The 20,839-nt window shown below is 44.7% G+C and overlaps 1 protein-coding gene across 5 annotated transcripts in view; it reads right to left on the reverse strand.

Annotated features, from left to right (window-relative positions):
* The window catches only part of NTRK2 (neurotrophic receptor tyrosine kinase 2), a 546,312-nt gene that overhangs the window by 521,220 nt on the left and 4,253 nt on the right, over positions 1-20,839 (reverse strand). The window lies entirely within an intron of this gene.

Here is a 20,839-nt window from a genome sequence, read left to right on the forward strand (position 1 = left end):
CGCGGCACAGCGACTACTAAAAATAAACAATTATAGAAAAAAGAAAGCCGCAGTGCGAGAAGGCAGAACTCGAAGACGGGCAGAGCTGAGAAACAGGTGCTTTTTGGCTCCGCGGAAAAACGAGAACTGAGGTGCCTCACAGGAAACGCACGACCTACATTCGTCAGAAAGGCACTCACGCATGCGCGGTGCAACACTCACAAAGTTTTTGAAAGTTCTTCAAGCAAGTCTACAGGTAGGTCTTTGTCAGAGAAATATGATCAATTTCTTTGACTGGGTGACCAGAGAATTGGATAGAGGGAGTACGCTAGATGTGGCGTTTTTAGATTTTAGCAAAGCCTTTGACAATGTTCCACACAGATGTCTAATAAATAAACTGAGTGCCCTCAGGAAGGGTCCCAAAGTGACAGGTTGGGTCAAGAACTGGTTGAGTGGAAGGCGACAGAGGGTAGTGATCAATGGAGATCGCTCTGAGGAAAGGGATGCTACAGAGCTGTAGGGTAAGATTTGCCTCTCTGTGGATGATACCAAAATCTGCAATAAAGTGGACACACAGGATAGTGTGAATAACATGAAGAAAGACTTGGTGAAGCTTGAAGAATGGTCTGAAATTTGGCAGCTAAAATTTAATGCTAAAGTTTCAAGTTTATTAGGCTTTTATATACCGCCTATCAAGGTTATCTAAGCAGTTTTACAATCAGGTACTCAAGCATTTTCCCTATCTGTCCCAGTGAGCTCACAATCTATCCAACGTACCTGGGGCTATGGAGAACTGAGTGACTTGCCCAGGTTACAAGGAGCAGCGCAGGGTTTGAACCCACAACCCCAGGGTGCTGAGGCTGTAGATCCAACCACTGCGCCACACACTCCTTGCATTTGGGCTGCAAGAACCCGAGGGAATGGTAGTTTAGGTATTGTAGAACTTCTGTGCATGACAGAAGAGCGGGCCTTGGATTTGATTGTATGTGATGATCTTAAGGTGGCCAAACAGGTTGAAAAGGTGACGGTGAAAGCTAGAAGGATGCTAGCATGCAAAGGGAAAGGTATGACCAGTAAGAAAAAGGAAGTATAAGACTTTAGTGAGACCCCTGTATAAGACTTTAGTGAGAGCTCATTTGGAATATTGTGTACAATTCTGGAGGCCACACAATCAAAAAGATATAAAAAAAAGATGGAGTTGGTCTAGAGGAAGGCTACTAAAATGGTGTTTGGTCTTCGTCATAGGAGTATAGGGACAGACTTAAAGATCTCAATATGTATACTTTAGAGGAAAGGCGGGAGGGGAGATATGATAAAGATATTTAAATACCTACACATGGCGTAAAAGCATACGAGTCGAGTCTCTTTCATTTGAAAGGAAGCTTTGGAATTAGAGGGCATAGGATGAAGTTAAGAGGTGATAGGCTCAGGAGTAATCTAAGAAAATACGTTTTTACAGAACAGTCTCCCGATAGAGGAGACTGTATCTGATTTCAAGAAAGCCTGGGATAGGCATGTGGGATCTCTTAGAAAGAGGAAGAGATAATGGTTACTATGGATGGGCAGACTGGATGGGCCATGATGTTTCTATGTTTCTAACAGAGTAAAGATGTTAAGTTATCCCTGTCATCTTCTCAGCTGCCTGTAGATACAAGGAAAAAACACAAATTTGAAGTATCTGTATACAAATGTTAGAAGTCTAAAAAATAAAGTAGGAGAGTTAGAGTATATAGCACTGAATGATGAGGTAGATATAATAGGCATCTCAGGGACCTGGTGGAAGGAAGACAATCAATGGGACACTAGGTACGAGTTATATCGCAATGATAGAGTACATCAAATTGGACAAGGGGGGTGTTGTGCTATATGTTAAAGAGGGAATTGAATCAAACAACATAAACATTCTGCACAACACAGATAGCATTGTGAAAGGGAAAGAATATAAAGGGGAGGGTTATATTGCCGTCCACCGGGACAGAATGATCAAACAGATGAAGAAATGTTTTAGAGATTATGAAAGCTGGCAAATTGGGTAACAGTAAAATAATGGATGATTTCAACTACCTATTCCACTAGAGACCCAAGCATATTCAAATTACCCACTCAATTAGCTATACACACTTAGTTATTTTAAAGGTAATTGGTTCCTGAGATTCTATCAGTTAGCCAGCAATATTCAGTTCAGGCTATAAAAAAAAACCCACAGAGCCCTACTGCCACACACACAAACAGAAAATGTCCATGCTGGTCATTAAAATTGACTCTGAATATAGCTGAAAGAACGATGCAGTTGAAATATTAACCCCTGGCACAGCCAGCGTGATGAAACGGGGAATTTCCCCATCAGGTATTGGATATCTGGGTACTTACAGCATGATGGATTTGAAAAGAAAGAACTGTCATGGACAGAGCTGAGCACCTTTTGATCTTTTGTGCTTGGTGCCATTTATATTTTCAGTGCTGTATATTGATGTGCTTGAGTCTTCTCCTAAATCTCAGCCTGATATTCAATAAGGAGTGGAGGTTTTTTTTAGACCCATGAATCTCAACTGAGGTCTTTTTCTCCACTCCTTTTCTTTTCTGTTTGTGTGTGGCAGTAGGGCTCTGTTTTTTTGTAGCCTGAACTGAAAATTTCTGGCTAGCTGATAGAATCTCAGGAACCAATTACCTTTAAAATAACTAAGGTCTCCTTTTATTAAAATGCACTAGCAGTTTTTAGCGCCGGGAGTAGAGAGCTGAACGGGGACGACGGGATCCCGCGGGTTCCCCCTTCGGGTCATGGGGATACCATGGGGACGCCTCCTAAGGTCGCGGGGATCCTGCGGGGTTCAATACAGCTCAAGCCGCGAGGCTTATCTTCTTTTTCCTACCTGCCCTGCCGCAGCACACATAGCCGACCAGAAGTCTTCCCCGAAGTCAGTGCTGACATCGGAGGGAGGGCTTAAGCAATATGCTAAATATGCAGCTTGGGAAACCCAGTTTTTTACTTCCGTCGGATGACGTCACCAATATGTGAGAATACCTGCCTGCTTCTCCTGGGATAACAAAAATCTCATGCACGAATACAGGATGTCTGGGGCAGTATTTGGAGAGACCTCCCAGGAAAGGGACTTGGGAGTTCTGATCAACAAGTCGATGAAGCCGTCCGCGCAATGTGCGGCGGTGGCGAAAAGGGCGAACAGAAAGCAATGTTACTTACCGTAACAGTTGTTATCCAGGGACAGCAGGCAGCTATTCTCACTAGTGGGTGATGTCACCAACAGAGCCCCGATGCGGACGTCTCACAAGCATACTTGCTTGAAGAAACTTCAGAAGTTTCGAGATGCCTGCACCGCACATGTGCGAGTGCCTTCCCGCCCGATGCTCCGGGCGTGTCTCCTCAGTTCTTTTCTTTCCGCGGAGCTGAGAAGTTTGCTTCAACTCTCTGCGCTGAGTGAACCCGTATTTTTGCCTTCTAGTGCCGCGGTTTTGAGTTTATTTTCTCTTAATCGTGTGTTTTCTTCTGTCGTTTTATTATTTTGTTAAAAAAAAATTTTTTTTACGAAGATTCGACCGGGTCAGCCGCGTGGCTGGGGCCACGCTCCTTCGATCTAGCGGCGGAGCTTTTTCGGACTATGTCCCGGCCTATTACCGGTTTTAAGAAGTGTGTCAATTTCGTTGACGGACCCGCATCGGCGCTGTTTGCAGTGTCTCGGGCCTGAACATCTTCCGAAATTGTGCCGGCCTTGTTCCACTCTAACAGCACGTGCTTTCAAGCGTCGCTGTTTCCTGTGGGAGTCGATGTTCGCAATGGAAGCTTCCAAGGAGCCTTCGACTTCATCTAGCGCTTCGCCTTTACCTGCGAAGTCGTCATCTACTCATGCTGCATCGGGTCTTTTGCCAGCTTCCTTCGTTCCGGCTTCAACCCCGCCTCCTGCTCCGGTGCCTGCTTCGGTCTCCTCAGATCAGGTACCTCCTCAGACCATTCCCCCAGTGGTTATTAAGGTGCCGAAAGCTTCTAAGGCTAAGCACTCGACCACACGGGATCACGAAGACCGTACAGGGGGGTCCCACTTCGAATGCGGCTCCCCCCTTGTCGGATTCGCTGCGGTCAATCATGGAGGCCCAATTCATTGAAATAATGACTACCATGGGGCCCAAATGGCTTGCAACAATCCAGCATGGGCATGCAGACCCTCCTCATGGGGGCGGGCCGCCCCCTCCTCCTCCTCCTCCGCCTCGCCGCTCGCCCTCGCTGCTAGGGGAGGAGGAGCGGCGCTTGGCCACCAGTTCATCGAAGCGTGCTTCGTTTAGTGAGATGCTGCCTTTGGAACCCATCCCCGTCCCGGGCGAAGAACATTGGGATGTGCCTTCGGGTGGTCGAAGCCCTGGGCGTCATCAGGAGGAATTCTTCCGGAGTCCTTTCCATGCCAGGCCCTCTCTCGACCCATGGAATGCTGCTCGAGAGGCATCGGCCCATCCTCCTCTTCGCTCTACGGCCTCCAGCCCCATCTATTCATTGGAGGCCTCTGGGGAGCCTTCTGGGCATCGCCGTTCCAGATCTCCTTCGAGACACAGGGAGGGGCACCGTTCCAGGCATTCTACAGTCTCGCCTCAGAAGAAGCTTCCTTGTGTGGGGTATTCATCTTCGGATATCTCCCCTCCTCCGGGCCCGGAGTTCGAGGATGCCTACAGGTCTTTCTCTCCTTGTCGATCCCATGTCTCCTTGGATCAGGAGGCCTCGACTTCATCAAGTCCGTCCCAACAGGGAGAGATGATGCATGGGGAGAGAGAAAGGGATGTTGCACATGATTATGGAACGGAAGAAGGGAGAGATGCTGCATGGAGGGGAAAAGAGAGGTTTGACCCAGGACACAAGGCAAGGTGAGAGAGAAGAGAGATGATAGACAGTGGGAAAGAAATGTTGGATATGGCAGTGGAAGGGAATGTCCATAGATGGAAGATGGATGGCGAGCATGGAAAAAGAAGAAAATATCAAATAGGCAGGAGACTCTGGTGAGCAAGTTAACAGAAGGCTAACAGAAACCAAAGCCTGGGACCAACATGATTTGAATAATAAAATGACCAGACAACGAAAGGTAGAAAAAATAATTGTATTTTCTGTTTTGTGATTACAATATATCAGATTTGAAATGTGTATCCTGCCAGAGCTGATGTTAGATAGCAAGCATGAATTAGGACATAACAGAGAGAGGAAAAGTCTTTTTTATTTATTTTGTTTACACCACAGCACGGGCATGGAATTGGAGAGGTTGTAAACCTATGTAATCTTACTCTGTAACCCGTTCTGAGCTCTCTAGGGAGGACAGGATAAATAAATAAATTTACTAAAAATATTATTTTTATATTAGGAGTGGGTGTTAAAAAATGAACGGCCCCAGATGTCACATACCCTAGGTACGCCACTGACCCCCCCAGCCATCATTTAAGTTTAATTTAGTTTAATTTATTTGATTGGCTGCCTTTCATAGGGCACATGAGAGTGATTTACAGTTGGAAAATTAACTTAAAAGGAGGGAATATGAGAAAATAAAGTTATATATTTCATGTGAAGAACTGAGACAAGGTTGAAAGCAAAAGAGTGCTCAGAGATAAGTAGATAAGTCATAGCAAAAGTCACATCCCATAACACAGCAAGATTAGGAGAGTCTACTCCCTGGACTGACCCCAGTGGCAGTACCTACACCGCAAATCTTTTCTTACCGCCTCCCCACTGCAAATTTTCTTCACCTCCCTCCTCTTCTTTCTTAGAGCAATGTGATAAGGGGTAAAGCCATGTAACAGCTTCTATCCCTCACCGTCACAGGACACTCTGGACTCCTTTTACTGAGCTGCGATAGCGGTTTTAGCGCGCGCGCTAGACCTTAATGCCAGCATTGAGCTGGTATTAGTTCTAGCTGCGTAGCATGGGTTTAGCGCGTGCTATAATCCTGCATGCGCTAAAAACCTATCGCAGCTTAATAAAAGGAGCCCTTTGTTTCCTGGTAGGAGGGATAATTGTATTGGGTTGGGCACCCTCAGTTATGTTGTAATGTTGTTATCTATATTCAGAGTGATAGTTCTTAAGAGTTTTTCTTCAAAGAAAAAGGGAACAGGGTATGAGGGAAAAGAAGATGGGGCAAAGTGAGGAAAAGTGGTGAGTAGTATGGGAAAAGAGAGTAATGGGAGACAAACCACACAGGTAAAGAGAATAGCCTAGTGATTATTTTACTAAGGTGCACTAATCAACGTAGTGCACACTAACAATTAACGCGTACTAAATGCTAATGCACCCATTATATTCTATGGATGCGTTAGCATTTAGAACGCGCTAATCGTTAGCGCAAGCTAAATTGATTAACGTGCGCTAAATCAGTTAGTGCTTCTTAGTAAAAGGACCCCTAGGTTTGATATTCAGGGGTACCTGGTACAAAATCCCACTGTAGTGGTTGAAGAATAGAAACTTAGTTCAAATCCCACTGTGCTCTTGGCCAAGTTACTTATCCCTCCATTACTTTAGATACAAACTTGTGAACCCTCTAGCGACATGGCAATACCTAACTGTATCTGAATGGAACTCATCTTGAGCTACTACTAAAAATGGTGTGAGCAAAACCCCAATCTATAATAATAAAACACTAAGCGCGCATGCGCACTCCTACCTGCGTGATCCGTGATCTGTAGGTCCGTTGCCGGCAGGAGTGCGCATGCACCCTTACAACGGCTCCACACTCACGGACCCCAAGGTAATGTTGTGTGGTCTGGCTGGCTCCCTTACACTCCACGCCCGAAGTTTATTTTAAGTTCAAAGCCACTGCGGCGGCTCCTCTCACGAGCCACACCTGCGTCAGAGAAGGCTTCTGATGCAGGCAGGGATCGTGAGAGGAGCTGCTGCGGCACGTTTAAACTTAAAAATAACTCTGGCAAGGGACTAAGGGTGCTGGCCAGACCGCGGGAAGGGAGGGAGGGGGAAATGCTGCTGCTTCTGCACAGGGTCGTGGAAGGGGAGGGAAATACCGCTGCTGCAACTGCACAGAGAAGTGGAGGTGGAGGGAATGCTGCAGCGGCTTTGGCACAGTGAAGTGGGGGGGAGGGAAATGCTGCTGCTGCACAGGGAAGTGGGGTGGGGGAAATGCTGCTGCACAGGGAAATGGAGGGGGAGGGAATGCTGCTGCTGTGGCTGCTGCACAGGGAAGTGGGAGGAGGGAAATGCTGCTGCACAGGGAAGTGGGGTGGGGGGAGGGAAATGCTGCTGCACAGGGAAATGGAGGGGGAGGGAATGCTACTGCTGTGGCTGCTGCACAGGGAAATGGGGGGGAGGGAAATGCTGCTGCACAGGGAAGTGGGGTGGGGGAGGGAAATGCTGCTGCACAGGAAAATGGAGGGGGAGGGAAATGCTGCTGCTGCACAGGGAAGTGGGTGGGGGAGGGAAATGCTGATGCACAGAGAAATGGAGGGGGAGGGAATGCTACTGCGGCTTCTGCACAGGAAAATGGGGGGGAGGGAAATGGTGCTGCACATGGAAGTGGGGTGGGTGGAGGGAAATGCTGCTACACAGGGAAATGGAGGGGGAGGGGATGCTGCTAAATTCCTGTGGCTGCTGCACAGGGAAGTGGGGGGGAGGGAAATGCTGCTGCTGCATAGGGGGCAGGGAGAGAGACAGAAAAACAGATAGACAGACAGAAAGAAAGACAGACAGACATATATTCTAGCACCCGTTAATGCAACGGGCTTAAAGACTAGTTAATAATTTTAAAAAGAGCATTAAAAAATTCCTTTGCATTCTAGAAGGTACAAGGGAACACTCAGTAGTAACCCAAGGAAGTACTTCATGGAAAGGGTGGCGATTGGCTTCCTAGTGGAGGCGGTGGAGACAAAACTACAAGAAATCTTAGGACAAGTATCTTAAAGGGAGAGGAAGGGATAGAAGATGGCATGGATGTGCCCTTATGGTGTTTATCCGACTTCATTTGTCTATGTTTCTATGAATGATTGAAGGCATAAAGAGTGTGGAAAGTGATGCAAGTGAAACAAGATGAGGAGAGCAACACAAAGACATGGTATTGGATGGGACGTGAGTAACACTGGACTATACAGTGGGGAAAGAAGGCCACCTGGTGGCTTCGGTAGTGCTCTGCAGTAAAATGAGGACAGTTGTTCGAGTCTGATCTCCTTTCCTTGACTGGGTCTGGAGGTAAGGTAGAAAAAGCAAGGTCAATCTATAAGGTGACACTTAGGGGGTAGTTCTGAATGTTGAAATGTAGGTGCCAGGGTGCTATGCATTAATCATTATGCATGTAATTGCGGTTATAAAATACCTACATAAAAGTCAGCATTTATAGGCCAACGTGTAGGCGGGGCCATTTACACTATACTACAGGCTGGTTTAAATAGGCTGGTTTAAATGACCATGTCTACCACCACTACTACTACTACTACTATTTATAATTTCTATAGCGCTGAAAAGCAAATTCAGCGCTGTACAATCAACAGGTAATAGGTGGACCCTGCTCAGAAGAGCTTACAATCTAATTGGTCAGACGGATAGGACATATAAGGGTTGGGGAGCTTCTTACAGGGAGAATGATAGGATGGACATAGGTAATTCCTAACTGTTGTGGTTGCATGTGTAACTGGCAGTGTTCTAGAATTTCAGTGCATGAGTTCTGGGCATGCCCCTGGCCCACTCATACCCTTCCTACATCCAGGCCCCCTTGCAGTTGCACACTATTGCTTTTCCATGCTAAGTCTCTAGAACAGTGACTAAATGCTTTTTTCCACACATAACTGCACATTAGTGCCAATGAATTCCAATTTGTGGTGATTATTGGTTGTCAATGCTAATTAGCGACTAATTTGCCAATTAACTTAAGTGTGTAACTGGCACGGTGCTATAAGCTGTGCATGCAATTTTGCATGCTAAGTGTGAAAATGTGTGCGTAAGATTAAAGAATGAGGTGGTTGGTGGCTGATTGGAACCAGGGCCAGTTAATTATGCAAACTAGGCAATCATCTGGCACAACAGCATCTGGGAGGGGGGTGAGGGTGAATAATAGCAAAAAGCAGCTTTAGTCAAAGCAAAATAGGTCCTGAAAGAAAAATAAACTATAAAAACCATCACTACACATTTTTATCCACAGGCAAGGAAGGTGGTTTTCAAATGATCCATTTACCCATTTACTGTTGTAAAGAGCCAGAAAATGTCATTTTATAATAGGCCACCGAAGTCAGAAGGCCCAGTAAGGTGGCCATAATGCAAGTAAATGGAAACTCCATTAACACTCCACCCCAAAATCCACACCCAAATACGCTTGCATCCAAGTTATATACAAGTACACAAATTCTTATTGCCTTAGCCCTTTTATAAGAAGTGTGTGTGTGTTCACAGAATTTCTCTTTGGGGTATTATTAGGGTGCAGCAAAAAGTGCAAACAGGATGCTAGGAAGTTTCAGGAAAGGGAGAGAGAATATTATAATGCCTTTCTATCAACTCCATGGTGCATCCTCACTTTTAGAATTGTGCACAGTTCTGGTTGCCATATCAGAGCAGAATTAGAAAAGGTTCAAAGAAGCGAAATCAAAATGATAAAGAGGATGAAACTCCTCTCATATGAGGAAAGACTAAAGAGGCTGGGGTTCTTCAGCTTGGCAAAGAGACAGCTGAGGGGGATATGACTGAGGTCTACAAAATCCTAAGTGGTAGAGAACAAGTAAAAGCGACTCAATTTTTCACTCTTTCAAAAAGTACAAAAATCAGAGGTCACTCAATTAAATTACATGGGAATACTTTCAAATCAAACAGGAAGAAATTTTTTTTTTTTTTAAATTCAAAGAATAGTTAAGCTCTGCAACTCATTGCCAGATAAGGAGGAGGCAGTTACAATGATTAGCGTAGCTGGGTTTAAGAAAGGTTTTGTCAAGTTCCTGGAGGAAAAGTTCAGTCTGCTATTGAGATAGACATGGGAGAAGCTACTGCTTGCTTTGGATGGGTAGCATGGAATGTTGCTACTATTTGGGTTTCTGCCAGGTACTGAGACCTGTAATGGCCACTGTTCGAAACAGGAAAGTGGGCTAGATAGGCCACTGGTCTGACTCCATGTGGCTGTTCTTATGATTTTTTTTAACTATGTAGGGCTCCAGGGGCATAAAGTCCCACAGTTCAAACATTGCAGGTTTGAATCACATGACCTGGTGTTTGCAGGAAGGAAGGAAAGATGGATTTTGGAGGGATCCTGCAACCCATGGCTGGTATTAGAGTCAAAATGGCAGCCCCAGCCAGGGGGAGGGAGAGAACTTGATCTCAGGGACATTAGAAAGCAGGATAGGAAGATGGGACTTGGAGACTGGGGAAAAGAATAATAGAAGGAGCTGAGGGGAACAAAGGTAAAAAAATGGATGGGTTTTGTTGGAAAGAGAAATAGAGGAAGAAGGTCACTGCAGGACAAAGGTGTGGAGGGGAATGCCTCCCGATCATATGGTCAAGCTTTTCACCATCTGTCTCCTCTCTACCACTTTCCTGCCCAAAGGTGTGCATCAGGAGGGTGGGCAGGAGAGGCAGAGTCTTTCATAACACTTGCTCGTGAGACTTCATGACCTGTTCTTTCCTCTTTTACAGTTCTAGTTACAGAAGTCTCTCTGACATTTGATCTTACCAAGTTGCAAAAAGGTTGGAGACCACCAATTTAAGGTCATGAATTTAATAAACAAAGCACGCATAAACTGGGAGGGATGCTTTGGTAATTTGTGGATTGAAAAGAGACCGGTGCAGCCTGACAAATGATTTAATATGAGTTAAGTGGCCAAGTGACAAGTATCAAAGCCCCCGTGTGCTAAAAAGCATTATAAAATGTGGAAAAGAAGTTACTACTATTAAGGACCAGAAAGGCTTAGGATGCTTGCTATGAGCAAAATAAATAAGTTAAGTGAGACATATGATAGCACTACAGTAATATTTAAGAGGACCAAACGAAGAGTTATATTAAGTATTACTCAATACAGATGGACTTGATAAAGAGAATCTACATAAGATACATTTACTTCAAAGTCAAAGAAAACCTTTTCCAGACTTCGGAATAGTTTACCATCTAATCTAACTAAGCTATATTTCACAGGTTTCTTTATTTAAATGAGTTATTAATGGACGAATATATCTATGCAAGGTCAACATGGACTCAGAGGGAGCAATTCTGTAAAGGAAACTAAAAGTTAGGTGCCCAAAATCTAGGCACTATGGCGAGGATTCTATAAACAGTGCCGTTGGCAGCGGCTGCCTTAAAAACGACCACAATTGTATGTCCATCACATGCCACTGCTGTCTTTAGGAATCACGGCTTTGGGAAAGGTTGGCGCCAGAAATGTAAGCCAGGGTTTTCAAAGCCTACATTTCCGGCACCTACCTTTCATGATCACGCCTACGGAAGCACTTTATGATGCCCGCCGCCATTCCTATAGTGGCATTAGGCATCCTAAAGTGCCTCCAAAGGTGCAATGCAGTAGAGAAAGGCACGGGGACAGAATTTGTCCGTGTCCCCACAGATAACCGTGAGAAACCATCCCCGTATCATTCTTTGGTGTATCTCAACCTCATTCTTCAATGCAAGGCTTGAGGGTCAGTGGTTGTGCCCATTCATACTCTGATGCTACCCTCTCAAAGAATGACACGAGGATGGTTTCCTGCGTGGATGGGAACATATTCCGTGTCAGTCTTTAAAGTGCAGGAGTCTTTTTTTTAGGTGCCAGTAGATGCCTTGAATTTTATTTTATTTTTTTAAATTAAAACCACTTTTAAATGATGTTTTGCACTTGTAACTTAGGCACTGGTAGGTATAGAATTAGGGGACAGTGCCTGTGTCTCTCAAATGAATAAATGTCTTTATAAATGCATATACAACCTTACAATCTGATCTCCTCTCTTTCCTTTTCTGATTTTTGTCCTTCTCTATGTATTATCTCCCTCCCAATATCCCATCTAGTCAGTTTAGTTTCATCTTAGAGAAATACAAGTCAACTAACAAGTTATAGCCTTCCAGCCCCTCTGCTTTGGTCACTGGGTTCGTGCAGAATATGCACTGGATGTGTTTGATGGACCTTTGGGCTGAGCCAGTGCATCCGTTCTTATAAACATTAGCAAGTGCACTGCAGATTTCATTATAGCGATGGCAGAGTAAGAGTAGGGTTTGTTTTCAAAGTGGCAGAGAGTTGTGAAGCCAATGGAATGGATGCCCTTGTGTATAGGGTGCTGGGTGGAAGGTGATCATTTTAATTCAGAATGTCCTACTTGGTCCTGTTTTGTGTTCCTCTACTACTGAAATCCTCTATATTAAAACTCTATGCGCGCATGCGCACTTAAGAGTTTTGTGATCGCTCGGTGTTCCAAAATGGAATTTGGCACGGGACACAGCCTGTGTCCCTCCGTGCCAAATTCCATTTTGGAACATTGAGGCAGGGAACACGCCGGCAACTCTCCCCTCTCGCCCTCACTCACCAACTGCTGCCGACGGCGCTGCTCCTCTTCAAAGCAGTCTACTGAGGATTGCGGCCGGCTGTAGCAAACCTCGTAGGCTGCTCTGCACCTCGGTAGCACGTTCCCTCTGACGTACACATGCAAGGTTCGCTACAGCCAGCTGCGATCCTCAGTATGCTGCTTTAAAGAAGAGAAGGGCAGACACAAACGACAAGGAAGCCGCATGCTGGACAGGGGGAGCAGGGAAGGGGTGCTGCAGGACAGGGGGAGCAGGGAAGGGGCGATGGTGGAGAGAGACAGAAAGCGGCCGAGAGAGAGAGAGAGAGAGAAAGAAAGACACACACACACACACACATCTATTCTAGCACCCGTTAATGTAACGGGCTTAAAGACTAGTATGGAGTATATTACTTAAAGGAATAAAGGGTGCTACATCAGTGAGATGGGTCAGAAATTAAAGGCAAGAGTAACCTTTCATAGGTACAAGACAGCATCACAAGGTATTTGAATGGTTTTCGGCTCTTTCCTTTCCTCTCCTTTCACATTCCAAATTCCAGGCTCCTTTCTCTTTCTAACACCACCTTCCTGTCTGCAGGAGGAGAGCAGTCCTTCTTTCCTTCATCTGCCACCTTCAGTCTCAAATCTGAATGTACGGCGCAGGGCCCTGTGTGGTACCGAGTTCAAACTGAAAGCCAGCAGAGGAGGAGGAGGAGGCAACTGCCATTAAGAAAAGAAGCAGTGCTTCCCTCTTGCTTCTGGGAAAGAGGAGGCTCAGGAGACGATCATCCAAGGGGAAAGTATAGAAGGAAGATTGCATCGGAAGGGGATGGAGGGCACTTGTCAGCATAACTAAAATCTGTTCGTCTACTATAGGGATAGCCCTGGATTCAGGACACTAACAAATATAAATAGGGGCTGGATCCCACGCGCTGAAGCTCCCAATGGTCACAAAGAACTGCAAAGTGACACTTCTGTGGAAAGTCATTCCAGGTCACCTTTGTGATAAGGATACAGACAGGAACTCCAGATCCATCCAGGAATGCAAAGCATAAAATTAAATTGATCACCCACTGAAGTGAACAGGATTTTAGTTCTCCGCACCCATCAGCAAACATAGCCCTCCCATAACTGTACATATTTGGTATATGTCTCTCTCAGTTTAATTATTCCTTTGCAAGCACATCACCACCCTTCCCACTGACTTTCTAACTCCTTTTCATCCCTAAGTATTACAGACAAAGCTGTTTAAATGTATGTACAGCAAGCTGGTTTAGCCCCCCATCTTTTATATGACAGAGGGCGGATCACTGGCAAAAACAGCAGTTTATTTTCAGGGGTCTTTTTTATAAGAAATTAAATAGCATTCTTATCAAATTTATTTGGTTGGGTAAAAATGCCAGAATTGCCTTAGTATCTTTACAAAAACCAATTGAGGCGGGAGGGGTAAATTTTCCTAACTTTTATAGGTACCATCAGGCCTATATAATGAGTCAGGATATCTATTGGATCCTCCCTGAGCTCATGGAACATCTCCCGGATTGGCTATATTTAGAATGGAAACTTGTATCCCCTATGCGACTATCTCATGTTTTGAGTATCTAATTACCTAGATATGCTAAGGACAATATTATTCTAGTTGTAATATTACATTAGTTGTTATGTACCTTTTCTTTTTAGTTAATTCCTTGCACATCCAGGGTGGGAGGAAGGGAGGTGAGAAGGCATCATTATTTCTTGTATTTAGTTTATTGAAATTCTATATGTGGTTATACTTTAATGGAGGAAGGGGGAAGAAAATGGTTGTTTTCAGAATGTTTGTATATTTAAAGTGCTTTTCCTGATTCGTTTATGTTTAAAATTTTTGCAATGCACTGTTAATATTTGAAAATTAATAAAGATTTTTTTTTAAAAACAGCATGATTGACTGAGTTTATATCAAAAAAATTAAACATTTCATAATATTCTCTGCTTATCACAATGCCCCTGGTAGAGAGAAAAAGAGAGAACAATACAGAGCGGCGTGGAGCGATGATATTAAAAAATGGTTACTAAATATAGAAAAGGGTGGAAGTGGTTAAAATTAAAGAGGAAAGCTGAGCAGACAAAACTGAAAGACTGATATTCATATTACAGAGGGCATTGAATGTTAATGATAAACAGCCGAAAGTCTCAACACCACTTACTTATAAAATTGAGATGTTATTTCATGCATTGCATGGATTTCTGTCTTTTATTCTCTTCTTTGTAGGGATATTCTATTTTATTTGAAATTAAATTTACTTTATAACAAGTGATCTTTAGTGCATAATAACTGATCTGTATATGGCTCCCTCAGGCTACTTCTCTCCAGTTGTGAGTGCTTTTACCAGCCTAACTTTGGTTTCACCCAAATTCAGTCATAAAAGTCTAGAAGACCTGAATATGTATTCTTTAGAGCAGTGTTTTTCAACCTTTTTACACCCGTGGACCGGCAGAAATAAAAGAATTATTTTGTGGACCAGCAAACTACTAGGACTAAAATTAAAAAACCCCATTTCCGCAAGCTCGGTCACCTCAGTAACTATAGAAACATAGACAAATATAGTGCAAAATATAGACAGCAGATATAAATTCTCAAAACTGACACGTTTTGATCACTAAATTGAAAATAAAATCATTTTTCCTACCTTTGCTGTCTGGTGATTTCATGAGTCTCTGGTTGCGTTTCCTTCTGTCTGTGTATCCTTTCTTTCATTTCTTTCTTTCTGCACTCAGGCCCAAGGATTGTCCCTTTCTATTCCCTCCCTATGTCCTTAGTGCCCCCAATGCCTCCTTCCCATGTCTTTAGTGCCCCCGGTGCCTCCTTCCCATGTCTTTAGTGCCTCCTTCCCATGTCTTTAGTGCCTCCTTCCCATGTCTTTAGTGCCCCCCAGTGCCTCCTTCCCATGTCCTTAGTGCCCCTTCCTATCTTTAGTGCTCCCAGTGCCTCCTTCCCATGTCCTTAGTGCCCCTTCCTATCTTTAGTGCTCCCAGTGCCTCCTTCCCATGTCCTTAGTGCCCTTTCCTGTCTTTAGTGCTCCCAGTGCCTCCTTCCCATGTCCTTAGTGCCCCTTCCTGTCTTTAGTGCCCCCAGTGCCTCCTTCCTATGTCCTTAGTGTCCTTTCCTGTCTTTAGTGCTCCCAGTGCCTCCTTCCCATGTCCTTAGTGCCCCTTCCTGTCTTTAGTGCCCCCAGTGCCTCCTTCCTATGTCCCTCTCACTGCCTTCCACACTTTGTCCCACCCCCACCCCTGAAGCCAGCCTGCCTACCTCTCTCCCTCACTCCCTGGCCAAAGCTAGTCTGCTTGCCTGCCTACCTCCTTCCCTCTCTGCCCCGCAAAAAAAAAAAAAGCAAGCCTCCCTCCTTCCTTTCCCCTGCTCTTACCACCCTGCCGCTGCTACTAAAGCCGACAGGAAGTCTTCTTTCCGACGTCAATTCTGACGTCTGAGAGGACGTTCCAAGCCAGTCAGGCAGCGATTGGCTGGCCCAGAACGTGCTCTCCGACGTCAGAATTGACGTCGGAAAGAAGACTTCCTGTCGGCTTTAGCAGCAGCGGCAGGGCAGTAAGAGAAGGGGATCCGGGGAAAGGAAGGAGGGAGGGACAGGAAATGATCGCTTGTCCCGTTATCCCCGAGCACGGCTTCGTGACGCTGTCCCAAAGCTGTGTGTGGGGACAACGGGACAGGAGGTCTGAAAACGGACCTATGGTCACTTTAATCTTGCTGGCCCTGCGTGGACCGGCAGAAATTTCCTGCGGACTGGCGGTTGAAGAACAGTGCTCTAGAGCAGGGGTGTCAAACTCCCTCCTCGAGGGCCGCAATCCAGTCGGGTTTTCAGGATTTCCCCAATGAATATGCATGAGATCTATTAGCATACAATGAAAGCAGTGCATGCAAATAGATCTCACGCATAGTCACTGAGGAAATTCTGAAAACCCAACTGCTCTAGAGGAAAGGAGGGAAAGGGGAGATTATGATACAGACGTTTAAATACTTGAAATGTATTAATATAGAACCAAATCTGTTCCAGAGAAGGAAAAATGGTAAAACTAGAGGACATGAATTGAGATTGCAAGGTGGTAGACTTAGGAGTAATGTTAGGAAATTCTTCTTCATGGAGAGGGTGGTGGATGCTTGGAATGCCCTCCCAAGGTGATGAAAACTGATGAATTCCAAAAAGCGTGGGACGAACACAGAGGATCTCTAATTAGAAAATGAATGTTATAAAACAAACTAAGGCCGGTACAGGGCAGTCTTGCATGGTCTGTGTCGCATATAGGGCAATTCGGTTTAGGATGGGCTGGGGAGGGCTTCCATGGAAACTTCAGTGATTTGGAATGCGAGGACAGTGCTGGACAGACTTTACAGTCTGTATCCCACAAATGTATGTTTATGGAAACCACTTTGTTTATAGGCGGTACATACATTTTTAAATAAGTAAATAAATAAAATGACAGGATGGTTAGCATAGGCTGGAGCGAGCTTGGACAGCAACTCCAGTAGTGGGAACCTAAAGACAGTACCAGGTGGACTTCTATGGTCTATGGCCCAGAAATATTAAAGAAAAAAAGGACAATTTAGCCATGATTGCATAATGTTTGTGACTATGGATGGATGGACTGTTCGGGCCTTTTTCTGCTGTCATTTACTATGGGGTCCTTTTACTAAGGCCCTCTTCTATCAAATTGCAATAGCAGTTTTTAGTGTGGGGAGCCGCGCTGCTTCTGATGCTCATAGGAATTCAATGAGCATTGGGAGCTGTGCGGGCCATTCAGTGCGGCTCCCCGCACTAAAAAACGCTATCGTAGTTTGATAGATGCGGCAGCAATTTCAGCGCACTCTAAACGCTAACGTATCCATTAGAGACCTGCTTAATTTTGAGTATTTTAAGTTATAATTGGTTTTTGTCTTTCTGCTGTTTGCAAATCATTCCTTTTTTAAGCCCAGTTCAGCAGGTCTAAGTTTGCACAATGCATTGTTTCTTTTGACTTAGGCATGCTACCATTTATTTTGCAATCTAAGAAAAGGTACCAAGTCTTAGGCCTAGATTCACTAGAGCAGGGGTGCCCAATAGGTCGATCGCGATCGACTGGTTGATCAGACTCACTTTGCCTTGGCGATCTACCGGGCCGATCAGCCTTCCGCTCCCCGACGTCAATTCTGCCGTCGGAGAGGAAGTTCAGGCCAGCCAATCGCTGCCTGGCTGGGCAGAACTTTCTCTCCAACGGCAGAATTGACGTCGGGGAGAGGAATGCTGGTCGGCCAGCAGGGAAGCGGAGAGAGCTTGGTGCGGCGGCAGTGGCGGCTTTGGGGCCTGTTACCTGATGGCAGCGGCGGCTTGGGGGGCCTGTTCCCCGATGGTGGTAGTAGTGGCTTGGTGGAGGGTAGGGAGAAAGAAAGAAAGGGGGCAGGCAGGGAGACAGAAGGAAAGAAGGGAAACAGGAAAAAAGAAAGGGGGCATGAAGAAAAAGAAAGGGAGGCAGGGAGAGATTAAGAAAAAGTTGGGGGAGGGAATGAGGTCTGGAGGAGAGGAAGCATAAAGGCTGAAAGAAGGAAAGAAAGATTGGATGCACAATCAGAAGAAGAAAGTGCAACCAGAGACTCATGAAATCACCAAACAAGGTAGGAAAAATGATTTTATTTTCAATTTAGTGATCAAAATGTGTCTGAATTTATATCTGCTGTCTATATTTTGCACTATGGCCCCCCTTTTACTAAACCACAATAGCAGTTTTTAGCGCAGGGAGCCTATGAGTGTCGAGAGCAGCCCTGGGCATTCAGCGCAGCTCCCTGAGCTAAAAACTGCTATTGTGCTTTAGTAAAAAGGGAAGGGGTATATTTGTCTATTTTTGTATGGCTGTTACTGAGGTGACAGTGCATAGAGTCATCTGCCTTGACCTCTTTGAAAAAAATCCAGAATAGGAATGATAATTAACATTTTCTCAGCGTACAGTGTGCTTTGTGTTTTTTTTAAATTTTATTGTTGGTAGATCATTTTTACTTAATCATTTTAAAAGTAGCTCACAAGCCAAAAAAGTGTGGGCACCCCTGCACTAGAGCCTCCTTTTATTAAACTGTGCTAGCAGTTTTAGCACAGGGAGCCACGCTGTATGGCCCACACTGCTTCCGACGCTCATAGGAATTGAATGAGTATTGGGAGCAGCGCAGGGCATTCAGCGCAGTACCCCATGCTAAAAACTGCTAGCGCAGTTTAATAAAAGGGGGTATAAAATTTAAGAAGCTAGCGCATCCTAGCAAAAGGACCCCTATGTTATTATCCCCTCCCCTTTTGCAAAGCCATGCTAGTGACTGCCATATGGCAAAAGCCCCAAAGCCCTTTAAATCTCTATGGGCTTCATAGTTACTGCAGCGGCAGCCGCTAATGTGGCTTTGTAAAAGGGGGAGTATGTTTGTAAAATACCCTAAATACTGCCGTGGAAGATCTGGGATTAACACAGGGGAAAATCCTGCATTAAAACATGTTAACCCAGATCATAACCCGTTTTCATAAAAGAGCCCTCTATTATTCTTGGCTGTAGTGTTGAACCATTACTTGAAGAGACAAATAAAATATATCTCTGCAGTTTGTATGTTCCTGCGGTCTGCCCATGTACCAGTGGGAAAAGATCAACTCTTTGCAAAGAGAGAACTCACTTCAACAATTTCATTCTTTGTTTTTCTGGGTCTTACTGTTCCCTTCGTCATTTAAATGTTTACTATATCACATGTCAGCTATGTGTATACTTGCTTGGTTTTCAATGTACATCAGTGCATCGCAAACTGTGTGCCGTGGTGAGATTCCCGGTGTGCCGCAAGATGCTGATAAGGAGGAGAGGCACCGGCTGACCGCCTACTGGACGTGCCTCTCATGGCAAGAAGCACATCCTATAAACAGTCAGCTGACGCCTCTCCTCCTCGCCGGCACCTCTCTTGCTCTCCTCTTCCAGCACCCCTCCCCCCCTCCCAGCAGCTCAGGACCGCATCCGGAGGGCCTCTGCACATGTGCAGACGTTGACATGATGATGTCACACATGCACATGACATCATCACATCGATGTCCGCCCATTTTCGGATGCCCTCCAGCCACAGCCTCTCCCCCCCCACCCCACCCCCCTTTTAGTGTGCCACAGCTCCAGAGAGTTTGCAAGACACTGATGTACATATTTTTTATGCCTTTTAAAATTTCCACAGAAAAATGGAGAGGGCTGCAGTCATCCTTTCTTTGCAAACAAAGCTCCAAACTATAGGCGAATCTTTGCCTTAATGCTCGGGTATTCCTCTCCACCCCTCTTCCCCATTATAAAATAAAAAAATAACCCAAGAAAAGGAAGATCTAAAACTAAGAGGCACAATGTCCTCTAGAAGCGACGTCAAGAGCAAAATCGGAATATTTTTTCACAGAAAGGGTGGTGGGGGATCCCCAGAATTCTTCCCGAAAGAGGTGGATAAAGCAAAAATGGCGGATTCAAAAAGGAGTGGGTTTATTTCAAAATAATAACAATAAAGTGGAATATGCACTAAATCCTTACAGGACAAGAGGATAGAACAGACTGCCTGAGTTATTACGTCAAGCTCCATCTCTAGCAGTATTCAAAGCCAAGCTAAAAGCTCACTTTTTCAAGATTGCTTTTAACTCCTAATTCCCACTCACCATAAGATACCTCTATGTCCATCTTACCATTCTCTCTGCGAGAAAATCCCAAACTCCTATATGCCCTGTTTTGTCTGTCCAAATTAGATTGTAAGCTCTTTTGAGCAGGAACTGTCTAGTACATGTTAAATGCACATGTACAGCACTGTTTATGCCTTTCAGTTATTTAGAAATGATAAATAGTAGTAGTAGCAGCAATGTAGAGGTCTTGCCTTGATCAGGATGTCAATAAAACATAGGCTGTGACCTTTTTAGAAAAAAAAAATTAAAAGGGATTTTAGGCATTATTTTCTTAAAGCAGTATTAACAAGACCAAAAAAGTTTAGATAATTCAGCTAGCAGAAAAGACAAAATCAATCAGAGTTAACTTATTTGATTAATTTTAATTCCTGATGCAATATTACTGCATCTACCCCCTTCTTTACTAACACTTAGCATGGATTTTAGAGCCGGCAGCGGCAGTAACTGTTCCGACTCTCATAGGAATTCTGAGCTACAACCCGCGCTAAGCGTTAGTATAGCAGAAATCTCCTGAATCAGCCTCAGATACTACATATCTAAGAGTGTTTTCGCTTTTTAGGACCATCATTGTAGAACTCACTACCTAGTAATACTGGTAACGTGACCAGTTATTATGGGTTTTGCAGGCTTCTTAAAACCTGGATCTTTCAAAATGCTTTTCAGCGATTTGTTCCATGTTATGGTTTGCTGCTTGATATTATTGTATAAATGTGTATAGGTTAATTGTGTA

This window comes from Geotrypetes seraphini, chromosome 1, assembly GCF_902459505.1.
Source record: "Geotrypetes seraphini chromosome 1, aGeoSer1.1, whole genome shotgun sequence".
NCBI lineage: Eukaryota > Metazoa > Chordata > Amphibia > Gymnophiona > Dermophiidae > Geotrypetes > Geotrypetes seraphini.